At 48.3% G+C, this 13281-nt stretch overlaps 1 protein-coding gene across 2 annotated transcripts in view; it reads right to left on the bottom strand.

The window, feature by feature from the left end:
* Nucleotides 1–6463, bottom strand: part of ALDH1L1 (aldehyde dehydrogenase 1 family member L1) — an 81996-nt gene extending 75533 nt beyond the window's left edge. For both annotated transcript variants that reach the window (XM_031663059.1, XM_031663058.1), the window contains exon 1: nt 5604–6463. The gene's annotated coding sequence lies outside the window, so the exon portion shown is untranslated. The remainder of the gene's footprint in view (nt 1–5603) is intronic.
* Between the last annotated feature and the right edge of the window lie 6818 nt (nt 6464–13281).

Here is a 13281-nt window from a genome sequence, read left to right on the forward strand (position 1 = left end):
TTCAGCAAACTAGTAATAAATGGAAACTTAACTTGATAAAGAAGATCTATGAAAAACCTACAGCTAACATCATACTTAATGGAGAGAAATTGGAAGATTTTCCCCTAAGATCAGAAATAAGGCAAGGATGTTCCCTTTCACCTTTCCTATTCAACATTATACTGGAAGTCCTGGCTAATGTAATTAGAAAAGAAAAGAAAATGAAAAGTCTGTAGATTGAAAAGAAATAAATTGTCCTTGTTCTCAAAAAACGTAATTGGCTATGTGGAAAATGCCAACAAAGCAACAGAAAACTGGAAATACTAAGTTATTCTACCAAAGTTGCTGGATGTAAAGTTATGGTTAATATATAAAAATCTATTACTTTCTTTCTTTTTTTTTTTTTTTTTGAGACGGAGACTCGCTCTGTCGCCCGGGCTGGAGTGCAGTGGCCGGACCTCAGCTCACTGCAAGCTCCGCCTCCCGGGTTTACGCTGCCTCAGCCTCCGGAGTAGCTGGAACTACAGGCGCCCGCCTAGTTTTTTGTATTTTTTTAGTAGAGACGGGGTTTCACCATGTTAGCCAGGATGTTCTCGATCTCCTGACCTCGTGATCCGCCCGCCTCGGCCTCCCAAAGTGCTGGGATTACAGGCTTGAGCCACCGCTATTACTTTCTTATATACTGGCAATAAACAACTGGAATTTGAGGTTAAAAACACAAAACCATTTACATTAGCACCAAAAAGTGAATTACTTATACATAAATCTAAAATATGTCAGGATCTATGTGAGAATAACCATAACTGATGAAAACATAAAAATATGTATAAATAAATGAAGCGATATTACATGTTCATGGATAGGGAAACTCAATACTGTCCAGACGTCAGTTCTTTCCAACTTTATCTATAGATTCAATGCAATCCCAATCAAAACCCCAGCAGTTATTTGTGGATCAACAAACTGATTCTCAAGTTTATATGGAGAGACAAAAGGCCTGGAATAGTAAACACGATATTGAAGGAGAACAAAGTTACAGGACTGATACTGCCTGTCCCCAGTACTTTACTATAAAGCTACAGTAATCAAGACAGTGTGGTATTGGCAAAATAATAGCCAGATAGATCAATGGAACAGAATAGAGAGCTCAGAAGTAAACTCACATCAATACAGTCAACTGATCTTTGACAAAGAGACAAAGGCAAGACAATGGAGAAAATCTGCATTGCACAAAAATCACACCAAAAATCTGCTGATGTTTATAGCATCTTTATTTGTAACTGCCAAAACTTGGATTTGACTTTTTAGATACAACAACAGCACACTTCATGGAGGAAAAAAAATGGTACATTAGACTTCATTAAAATTTAAAGCTTCTGCTCTGCAAAAGACACTGTTAAGAGAATGCAAAGACAAGCCATGGTTGGGGAGAAAAGACATCTGTTAAAGCACTTATCCAAAATATACAAAGAACTTTTAAAACTCAACAGTAAAACAAACAACCCAATTTTAAGATGGGCAAAGTAAATTAACAGACACCTCACAAAAGAAGATATACAGATGGCAGATAAGCATTTAAAAAGATGCTCAACACTGTCAGTCATTATAGATTGCAAATTAAAATATAACAATGAGACACCACTATACGCACATTAGAAGAGTTAAATTCAGAGCACTGACAACAAATGCTGACAAGGCTGTGGAGCAACAGGAACTCTCATTTATTACTGGTAGAAATGAAAAATGATGCCACCACTATGGAAAAAGGTTTGGTAGTTTCTTATAACCCAAAACATACTTTTACCATATGATCCATCAATTGCTCTTGACATTTACTCAAATGAGAAGAAAACTAATGTCCACACAAAAACATGCACACAGATGTTGATAGCAGCTTTATTTGCTGCTAAAACTTGGAAGCAACCAAGATATCCTTTAGTACATGAACAGAGAAATAAACTGTGGTACATTCACATCCATACAACAGAGTGTAAGTCAGTGATCAAAAGAAATGAATTATCAAGTCACAGAAAGACATGGAGGATGCTTAAATGCATTTTGCTAAGTGAAAGAAGCCAGTCTGGAAAGGCTACATACCATAAGATTCATACATACTACATGACATTCTAGAAAAGGCAAAACTACAAAGGCAGTAACCAGTGTTTGCCAGGGATAGGTAGTGGGGTTTGGCGGTGGATAGGTAGAGCATAGGAGAGTTTTAGGGCAGTGAAACTATTCTCTATGATACTGTAACGCTGGATACACATCATTATATGTTTGTCCAAAACCATAGAATGTACAGCACCAAGAGGGAATTCTAATGTAAATTATGGACTTTCATTAATAACATTGTATCAATATCGGCTCACCAAGTATAACAAAATTGGCCAGGTCTGGTGGCTCACAGCTGTAATCCCAGCACTTTGGGAAGCCAAGGCGGTCTGATCATTTGAGGCCAGGAGTTCAAAACCAGCCTGGCTAACATGGTAAAACCCTGTCTCTACTATTATAAAAATACAATAATTAGTTGGGCATGGTGGTGCACCTGTAATCCCAGCTACTCGAGAGGCTGAGGCACAAGAATTGCTTGAACCTGGGAGGCAGAGACTACAGTGAGCTGAGATTGTGCCACTGCATTCCAGCCTAGGCAACAGAGCAAGACTGTGTCAAAAAGAAAAAAAAAAGGTATAACAAAAATATCTCAATGCACGATGTTAAAAATAGGGGAGGCCAGGCCTAGTGGTTCATGCCTGCAATCCTAGCACTTTGGGAGGCCAAGGCAGAGGATCACTTGAGCCCTTGAGTTCAAGACCAGCCTGGGCAACAAAGTGAGACCCATCTCTACATAAAAATTTTAAAATTAGCCAGGCATGGTTGTGCCTGCCTGTAGTCCCAGTACTTGGGAGGCTGAGGCATGAGAATCACTTGAGCCCAGGAGTTCAAGGCTGCAGTAAGCTGTGTTCGTGCCACTGCACTCCAGCCTGGCAACAAAGTGAGACCCTGTCTCAAAAAAACAGAAAAAAAAAAAAAATGAAAGGAAAAGAATAGAAAGAGAAATAGGAGGAAGTATGCAGGGAGGGACAGACTGAGAATATGGGAACTCCACACTTCGTCCTCAATTTTTCTGTAAACCTAAAACTGCTCTAAAAATGTCTATTAACTGAAATAAATGAATATTTTTTATATATAGAATATTTAATCTATAGTTCACATCTTACTCCAAAATGCAGTCCAATTGGGTTAAAAATTAATACTTGAAAATCAAATATAAGAAGAAAACATTAAATTATTAGAAAATATTGGTAAATATTGGATTATACAACCTGACACTGTCAAAACACCCCAACAAGTAACAAACCACAATAATTTTGTAAGGCTTAAGTTTGTGTGTGTATGTGTGTGCATGTGTGTGTTTATTTGCAGGGTAAAATCCTAGAAGAATTTACACTGAAATGTTGAAAGTCACTGGGTAAAGGGTTTTGGGTTTCAGAGGTTTTGACGACTGTAATTATTTTGTTTTCTTAACAGAATGTTCTTTTTTATGTTGCCATGATTACTTCTGAAAATAAATAAATAAATAAAAGAGTAGGTTGTTCCCCCCCTGCAGGGAGGCAGAGTCCAGGTGACCACCAAGGGGCTGTTGTCACAGTCCAAGGAAAGCGAGCATGACAGACACAGGAGCCTAGGGAGGGGCCTCAGTCAGGCTTGCCCTTTGGCCCCAGAAAGAGCAGGGGCCTCCAGGGAGAGGGGCTGGAAAGAGCCCAGAGAGCCCCTTGTGGGCTGTGTGGGCGGCCTCCAGGCGTCCGCCTCCTCCCCCCGTCATTGCTGCTCAGTGTCTTTTCACTTGGTGGTGTGGGGACACTGGGAGGCTTCCTGGGCCTCCCAACCCTCCTACCCAATTCCCAGCCCAGGCCTGGCTCTCCAGGACCCAGCTTCTAGTCCCTGTGAGGCTGGGCCACCCTGCAGGACTGCAGCTCTGGGCCCTCTGTTCTGGTGCTGGGGTCCTGGGGCCCACGAACGCAGCTCTAGCACCGAGCAGAGGCTCAGCCCAGAGGCCAGCATTCCGCTGCAAGGTGTCTCATTTCCCCGCTGCCCGTTGGAGGGCCCAAGGCCGACCCCTCTCCTGCACTCAGCCTTTTTGGTCTGGCACTTGACAGGGAGGCCACTTTGTCCCTTGGGGGTCATGCTCAGCCCGCTTTCTCTCCCACAGCCCTCGGAACAGGCAACAGGACCCGTCCAGAGACCTGGCCCTCTGGACCTTAGGCTTCAGGCCAACCCTGAGTAAATCCATCTTTGAGCCTCAGTCTCCTTTTCTCTATAAGGGACGCCACACCATTGTCTCCCCCCATGGCTGTGAGAGTTAACGCTAACAAGAACACAGCAGTCGGCGGGGAGTGACGGCTCACGCCTATAACCCCAGCACTTTGGGAGGCTGATCACGAGGTCAAGCGATCAAGACCAACCTGGCCAACATGGTAAAACCTCGTCTCTGCCAAAAATACAAAAATTAGCTGGGTGTGGTGGCACTTGCCTGTAGTCCCAGCTACTCTAGAGGCTGAGGCAGGAGAATCACTTGAACCCGGGAGGCGGAGGTTGCAGTAAGCCGAGATCGTGCCACTGCTCTCCAGCCTGGGCGACAGAGCGAGACTCTGTCACAAACAAACAAACAGCAGCCAACATTCTCCGAGGGTTTCCTAGGGCCAGGCACGGGGCAACCTCATGTAATTCTCATGTAACCTTGGGAGGCAGGCACTACTGTTCATTGCCCCTCCGATTTTAGAGACAAGAAACTAAGATTCAGAACACAAGAAACTTGCCCAAGGTCAAGGAGAAGTGGAGGCGTGGGGAGGAAGCAAAGTCACGGGACACCAGTGCCCAAGCCTCCAAGTCTGAGACTCCTGATTAAATTCCGTCTCCGTCTGCACTTTGGGAAGATTCTTTCCTCTCCTAGGCAAGTGCCCGCGGGGCCTGAGCTCTCGATAGCGGGGCCCCAGGAGCCACGTTGTGGGGTCTGCTATCTGGCCTCCCTCTGCACACGACCGCCCACTTGAGCGCAGTGGCTGGAGCTGGGACTACAGCTCAGCCCCTAAGCGCGCACGTCGACCCCTCCAATCACAAGAGGCCCTCGTGCCAGGCCCCCAGATTTGGCCAATCAGGGAAGACGTTTCCCTGTCCCAGCATGGGGTCGAGTGACCCAGGAAACAGGTAGTCCCCAGTCACAAATCATCGTGTCACCTTCGGCTGGTCCCTGTCTCTTATCGAACCTCAGTTTTCTCTTCCATAAGCCGGACCAGTAGTGCCCACCCCACAGGATGGCGCCGGCTCCGTAAGGGCCCTACCACCGCGGCCGGCCAGATCCTCGGCGGGCCAGTCCTGGCGCTGCAATCCTTTAGCCTGATGACCCCTGGCCAGGTTCAGGCTCAATTGCTCCAAAGAACTCCGGACCCGTACCCCGAGCCCGGCGTCCCAGCGGCGAAGTTTATGGGCCCCGCAGGAGCCCTTGCGGTGAGAACCGAGTCCTGGAGCCCTCGGAGCCCCCGGAGCCCCCGGAGCCCCCGGAGCCGCAGCCAGGGCAGCCTCCCTTCCGCCGGGCGTCCGGCGCTTTCGAGAGAGCAGAAACTCACCGCGCGCAGGAGTTGGTGCGGGTGTCGCCGGCAGGTTAGACTTCTGTGAGCCGCAGCCCCGAAACTGGGGTTGGTGCCGACCCGTCCTGGTAGCCAGGAGGTGGGAACGGTCCCCGCCAGTCCGCGAGCTCTGGTTAAGGCCGGAGCCCGTGAGGGGAGGGGCGCGGGGCGGGCTGAGAGTCAGCCGAGTGGGGGCGGCGCTCACTGGTGGTGGGACTGTGGCGGGAGCTCCGCGCACTCTCTCCGGGCGGGTCTATAAATGCCATGTAAAAGCCTACGCCGCAGGGGCCTGCGCTCCTTCCCGCTTAGGTCAAGAAGACTTGCTGTGGACCCTTTTAGAAATCCCAGGGCTTTGAAAAGGCCCAAACACCCAGCAAGGCTGGCAGTTATGAGCACTGGCAAGGGTAAGTGGGTCAGAAGAGACCCTCGCCAAGCAGGTGACTCACTCACTCACTCTCACTCACTCTTGATGGGCCAAGTACCTGCCATGTGCTATGTGACACAGCAAAGCCAAACAAGACGCTGCCCTCCGGGAATTTGCAGCCCCTTGCAGACGCGGCCCCTTAGACAGCAGCTGTACATCCAGCTGAAGAGCGGCGCTTCTGCCCGTCCAGTGCTTACCCGCCTCTCCGAGAGAAAAACAGCCCCTGGTTTTCTCTCTGCAATTCCCCTTCTCCACTCTCCCTTCCACCCAGTCCTGGTGCCACAGACCCCTCCCCCTGCTTCCTGGGGATCCTGGCCAGCCCCGTCTCAGGCAAGGCCACGAAGAATGCAGGGAGTGATAACGGTGTATTGTTCTTGACTGCAAGCCTGTGTCCAGGCGGCTCCTTCTCTTAGAATGCCCTTCCCACCACACCTGCGGCCGCACTGCTCCGTGCCCTGCTAAGCCTCACTTCTTTTGAGGCGTCCCTCTTGCTGAGCCCTAGCCACCTGGCCCTCTGCTCAGTACCTGAACACATCAGGCTTGCTGCAGCTCCTGCCTTTACCTCTCTATCTGTAGTGTTCTTTCAGAGCCTGCTCCCATGTGGTATCACATATCAGATATCTGATGCAGAGCCTTAGAGAGGCTGTTCCAGGTCACACAAACTAAGGAAGTACCTCAGCCACTCCCTGTCACATCACCCTGTTCTATTTCCTTCACAGCACTTAATTGTATATCTGATATTTCCTTGTTTCTTTGTTTGTTCATTATCTGTCTCTTCCACTAGACTGTAAGCTCTTTGAGGGCAGGAAATTTGCCAGATGTATTCACTGCTGCATCCCCAGTACACAGTGATGGCTTGTAGCAGTTGCTAAATAAATGTTTGTTGAATGGCTTAATGCATGTATTTTGCTCACGTAAGCCAGTATGGACACTCAGGATTGAGGTGGCCTGTGCCTGCCGATCCACAGGCCTGTTTTCAGGCACTGTCCCCTTGTTCTTTAAGCTCCAGCTTGCAGGTATCCCTGCTGTCCCTCATATCTGTGGAACTTCTCAACTTAATGAAGTTTCCATGTGCTGTTCATCTTTGTCCAGACAACCCCTCTCGTTCTTCAGGAAGTTCCTACTAAAATGCCATGACTTCAGGGAAACTTTCCCTAGCTTCAGCCTTACTAGGACAGATTCCTCCATTATGCGATCACAGAGAGGCCTGTAATTTTTCTTCATGAACCTCTCTCAACTGTTTTTTTGTTTTTGTTTTTTTTTTTTGAGGTAGAGTCTCACTCTGTTGCCCAGACTGGAGTCCAACGGTGCAATCTTGGCTCACTGGACCCTCTGCCTCCTAGGTTCGAGCGATTCTCCTGCCTTAGCCTCCTGAGTAGCTGGGATTACAGGCATGCACCACCATGCCTGGCTAATTATTGTATTTTTAGGAGAGGTTTCACTGGGGTTTCACCATGTTGGCCAGGCTGGTCTCAAACTCCTGACATCAGATGATCCACCTACCTCAGCCTCCCAAAGTGCTGGGATCACATGCATGAGCCACTGCACCTGGCCTTCAACTGCAATTTTATCACTGTTTCTGGGATTGCTTGATTAACATGTCTCTGGACAAGGATGGCAAAGACTAGCTTATTATCCTGGGAAGTCCCCAGGGCCAAATGCATGCGCTATGTGTGGAAGGTGCACCATGCAATCTGTAGGATAACTGACTGAGCGTCAGGGGCCTGCAACGCGAAAGTGGTGTGTTCTGAGCTTGGGAGCTAAAATAGAGAAGGCAGATGGGCGACAGGAACCACTGAATCAATGGCTTGGAGGTTGGACACCCCAAAAAGATGTATTAGTAAATCAGAGAAGAATCCATACTCTTAGAGGTATGGAGCAGGAGAGGAGGGAAATTTAAGCAGGAAGTTTTCTGAAATCATGTGGAAAGTAGAAAATGTACCAGATGAACTAGGAGATCTGGTTAAGAAGATTGTTGAAGGTGCCTCCTCCTGGCTTCTTCTTGTTGCTTATACTAAAATGTGAGAGAAGGAATATAAGTCAAAAGAAGGATTGTTAAATAAAAAGGAACCAGAACTTGGGTTGTGAAAATATCCAGCTTCTCCAGATGTCATCTGATGCTAAAACTAACAAATGGCTTCCAGGCAAAGAGCAAATGCAGCCCGGAGCCAGGAAGATGGCCTAAAGATGAAGCCAAGGGTATGGCCATGAGATCTTTTGTAAAATCTTCAAAGAGATCAAATGGACACCTCAGAATATTTTGTTAAAATAGTGGGATTTCTAAGAAGCTTACGGTCGTCCTTGACAGCAGTCTCAGCAGAAGCCCAAGGGAGAGACAGGCTTTTCTCAAAGAGATGTGTGGGTTTGACAGTTGTCTAAAGGCATGAACCTCAGTGAGATCTACAGGAGACATGTAACATTTTTAAAAGAATTATGTTAGCAAAACAGTGTAGACTTAGACTGAAAGGGTCAGAGACAATATAAAATGAAAACAGACCTGTAGATTCCTCCAAATTCTGGGAGGAAGCAAGCTGAGAAACTACACAGATACGAACCTGGGCTGCATTTCATGGAAAAGAAGGGATGACTTGCAGAACAGAACAAAAAACCCAAAGGGTGGAGCCAAGACCATGGAGAATCACTTTGGGGCCAGAGTCAGACTAAGTACTATTCAAGGAACTTTAAGGAACTGCCCAGGAAGATTTTAGAATTGCCATGGACTAGTGACTCCTGCATGCCTCCCATCCTTGTCCCCTTTGGAGCAGGCACGTCTACAGTGGTTATCCTATGCCTGTCCCACCAGTTTATGTCAGGTCGGTGCAGCGGGGGAGGCGCAGTTAATTTGTCTCTGGAATTCCCAAGTCTGCAGATTGAGAACAACTCTACTCAAGGAGCTACACTTGAGGGAATAATATCCAAGGTGCTTCACCCACATTGAAGCCTGATTTAGATGCAGAGATTCTGGACATTGAGCTGATTCTACAGAGGGATGAGGATTTGAGGGGATGTTTGGAGGGCAAATGTATTTTGCATGTGGAAGGATGTAAATAATTTGTGGCCATTAGGTGGACTGTGGTCATTTTAAAACTCTTTGATGCTCTTCCATTCAAGGAGTAGCACATAATTCCTCTGCCTTTGAGTGTAGGCTGAACGTAGTGACTTCCTTTTAACAAATGAAAGATGGTGGAAGTAACTGTGTGATTTCCGAATCCATCCTTTCATAGACCAGATAGAGAAGCGGAGGGTTGAGGTCAGAGAGTGGCAGAAGCCAGCTTGTCCCTGTCCCAAGACTATATGACACTCTCTGAACGAGTCCCACTGAAACCCTCTTTTGCCAGTTCAGTTCACTGTGCCGGGAATGCCCTGCTTCTTGAAGCCACCAGCTGAGCCCTGCCTGTTCCCCAGGGATGGGCTTGTGCATCATCTCCTTTGGGAAGCCTGATCCCAGACTTCTCCTTGGGAATTCCCTCACTCACAGCACAGACCACACTGTAATGCAACTGTTTATATGTGTGTCTGTCTCTTTCTCAACTGCAACACCTCTGAGGGCAGGGACAGGGCCTGTTTCATCTGTGTATCCCACAGCCCTACACAGGCCCTGATGCAGGAGAGGCACCTGCAGTGAGAGTGGCTGGACAAGCCCTGCAGAGAGAGCCTCTGCCCGGGCTTTCCGCAGGGCCCTGGTGGCTAAGTCCTACCAGGGAAAGCAGTGTGCACGTACACAGCCCAGGTCTGGGTAGAACAATGGGGGCTACTGCTCCAAACCAGAGGCAGGTTAGAAGGCGAGCCTGGCTCAGGGCTGTGTGAATGGGGGATGGGATAGACATGGGTTCTCTTTTTGTTGTATAATGATGATTCAGCTTGTTTTTGGGGAATCAGTAACCGGGACTGTGTGTACGCTGCAAAGGAAACATTAACTTGAAGGTCATAACCTGTGGGAAATCAAAGCGGGCAGGCCAAGTGACCTGGGCTTGTTTTTGTTTTTTGGTTTTTTTTTTAAATTTGGAGCCAGTGTTTCTCTTTATCTCCTGGGATGCCTCGTTCAGATACTTCTACCCTGCCTTGTGAGTTACTCATGATGTCACCTGATCCCCACCCCTTAGAACCTCTCCCCAAAGGGAACCTAGAATTCAAAATAGTTTTCTCCATATTTCCCCTTTAAAGGGCCAGCGTGCAATTTTTCTTATAGAGGTGAAGGTAGGGATGAGCCTTAATACAGCTCTGTGCTACGCACCAGAGCCCACCTGAGGACCTGCAGACACAGATGAAATGCTTCTGGGCCACAGAGCTTACAGCCCTGCTCCTGCCGGGTCCTCTCCAGCCCCACAGCAAATCTAACCTGGGGGTGTTGTGTGTTTGCACTCGCATGCCTGGACAGCACCGGGCTGACACATGGCCCCCAGAAACTCCCTGCAGAGGAATAAATGAGAAAAGAGGAGGCAGGGACAGTGTCTCTACTCCAGGTGCTTGCACCCGTACGGGGGAAATGAATGCACAGACAGCAGATATCAAAGGTGGGAGGGGATGTGAACCATCACAGAGAGGAAACAGGAAGAAATGAGGTCTGGGTACTTCAAGCTCCACCTGGGAGATAAGGCCTAGTGAGACTGTGATGAATTTAACCAGCAAAAAATGAGAAAGACACTCCAGTTGAAGAGAATGTAAGAATGATGCATGGGTGCATGGAGGTGGGGACGTGGGTTGTTTTTGAGGAACCAGGAGAAAGCATTATAGCTGCAGGAGAGGAGCTGGCAAAGTCAGGGGTCACGAGGCCACAACATGGGGCACAGACTGTGGGTTTCACTCTGTTGTCCAGTGGTAACAAGATGTTCTGATTTCATAGGCCAGGGCAATTTCAACAGCATTCCAGTAACTGATATTAGATTCTCATTTTTTTGTTTTGCAAAGTAAAAACACCTTTAAAAAATCAATACCCTGGAATATTATTCAGCCTTAGAAAGGAAGAAAATTCTGACACACACTACGACGTGGAAGAATTTTGAGTACATTACTCTAACTGAATTAACCCAGCCGCAATAGGACAAATGGTTCTGTTCCTATGAGGCCCCTAAAGTAGTCATGTTCATAGAGACAGAAAGTGGAATGGGGGGTGCCAGGGGCCATGGGGAGGGGAGAATGGGGAGTTCATGTTTAATGGGGACAGAGTTTCAGTTGAAAAAGTTCTGGAGATGGATGGCAATGATGGTTGCACAACAGTGTGAATGCTCTTAAAAACATAGCACTGTGCACTGAAGAATAGTTAAAATGGTAAATTTTGGGTTATGTTTATTTTACCACAATTAAAAATAATAACTTAAAAAAATCAGTTTCCACCAGCCATCATGATAAATGAGTTGGAAAAGTTCATGTAGCATCAGAAAGCTGAAAGGAGCAACTGGGCCTTGTTGGAAGCTCTGTCCCTGATGGCCCTGGGCCTGGGCTGGCCTCTGAGTGTAAGGAAATCACCCACCCAGGATCCAGCGCAGGCCAGAGCCTGGCACGTGCAAGACAAGTGAGCAGAATGTGGCACTGGTTGGGGAGTGCAGGATGGTGCCATGGCCCGGAGCCAGGGACAGCACAGCCCTGACCCTGACCCTGACCCTGACCCTGACCCTGAGCCTGAGCCTGAGGGTTTGGGGTGTGGAGCACTTCATGGAACCCAGAGGAGTGCAGAGTGTAGGGGCTGCTTAGGAGACATGGCAACTGTGATCATAACCGGGAACAGGGAAGACCTGGCTCCTTCCCTCCCCTCATGTCCTTCCAGGACCCTCCAATGGCTAAGTCTCTGCAAGTCAGATGCAGAGAGGCCTGGGGCTGCTGCCCTTTCAGGTCAGACTCCAAGCACCAGGCCCCATGAAGGGTGGGGAGTGGACCAGAGGGACTCGCAGATGAGTGGCGCTGTATAGTCAGCGGAGAGCCCACCTCACGTTGCTCAGTGGAGGGAGCTCCACGTGAAGTAGCTGCAAGAGTGCTGGAAATGCTGCAGGGTAAAAAGAAGTGGCGAGGCAGCTGGAGATCAGCAGTGGCACAACCCGCCACCACCTGAGGCTGCACGGACGCTGGGAGGGTGAAGTCACTGTGGAGCTCTCAAGTTGGAACCATCCAGGAACGGGCACCCTGGGCTCTTTAGGAGGAGCGGGGATCGAGGAGACGCTGCTGCCATTCCTGGAGCACATGCTGCGAAGTGTTTGGCTGGGAAGGGGAGGGTAACAAGAGAAAGTCATGGTGGGAAGGGGGAAAGGCTGTAACGAGAGAGACTTAAGAGTGTAAAAGCTATTGAGAAAGACTCAGCTGAGAAGGAAAAGTTGAATATACAAGAAAGGGGAGAATCAGTAGTGTCTGTGGTTCCTGAAAAGGGGGGGAAGGGAAGACGTCCAAAAGCAGATTCCAAGGTGGCTTGAATGGCATCATAACCAGAAGGAAGGAAGGGAGGGTGGCAGGATGGATGGGTGGGTGGCTAGCTGGACGGTGGGTTTTCTTTACCCATGGTTCATGTTGGTACAAGATCCACCACTGGTGGCTTTCCTTCTCTCTCTAAAGAGTGGGGTAAGGTCATCTCCTGAGGTGGGGTGCAGGAGAGGGAAGCTCGAGCAGTCCTTGTGGGGTTGGGGAATGGGAGAGCGGTGGAAGGACCCTGGGCTGTATTGAAGGCTCACCTCAGTTTACAGTGGGACCAAACTGCACATTTGAGACCCCAGATGCATCAGACTACTCAAGAAGCAGGCACGGAGGAAAAGGAAACCCATCTCTGAGTTTACCCAGATGGTTTCACTGAAAATCAAAGGGCGGTCGTGGACTGCAGATTCTGAGCTGGACAAGGAAAATGCTAGTGAATTGAGAGAAGCTATCAAGGGCCCTTTAAGACCAAAGAGTGGGTCGTGCTGGAGCGGTTGACCGGAGACTAAAAGAGCAGACCGAGAACAGAAGGTGGAGGTGGGGAGTCTGAACGAGAGGTTCGGGTGACGGCGGCTCTGTCATAAAGCAAAAACCTTAAGCAAGTTTAAACTTGTCGGAGTTTATTTGAGAAAAAAAATAGATTTGTGAATTGGGCAGCCCTCAGAACCAGAACAGGTTCGAAGAGCTCCTGGCTGCTACACCGTCAGGCTGCATTTATGGACAGAAAGTGGAAGTGGGGCAAAAAGAGCAACTTAATTGGTTGCAACTCAGCATTGTATCTCACTTGAAGCAGCCGGCTGCCTGTTACTAACTGAAACTCAGATATTTGTGACATGAGTATACATTTGATCCTTGGAC

Source organism: Papio anubis, chromosome 2 (assembly GCF_008728515.1).
Source record: "Papio anubis isolate 15944 chromosome 2, Panubis1.0, whole genome shotgun sequence".
Lineage (NCBI taxonomy): Eukaryota > Metazoa > Chordata > Mammalia > Primates > Cercopithecidae > Papio > Papio anubis.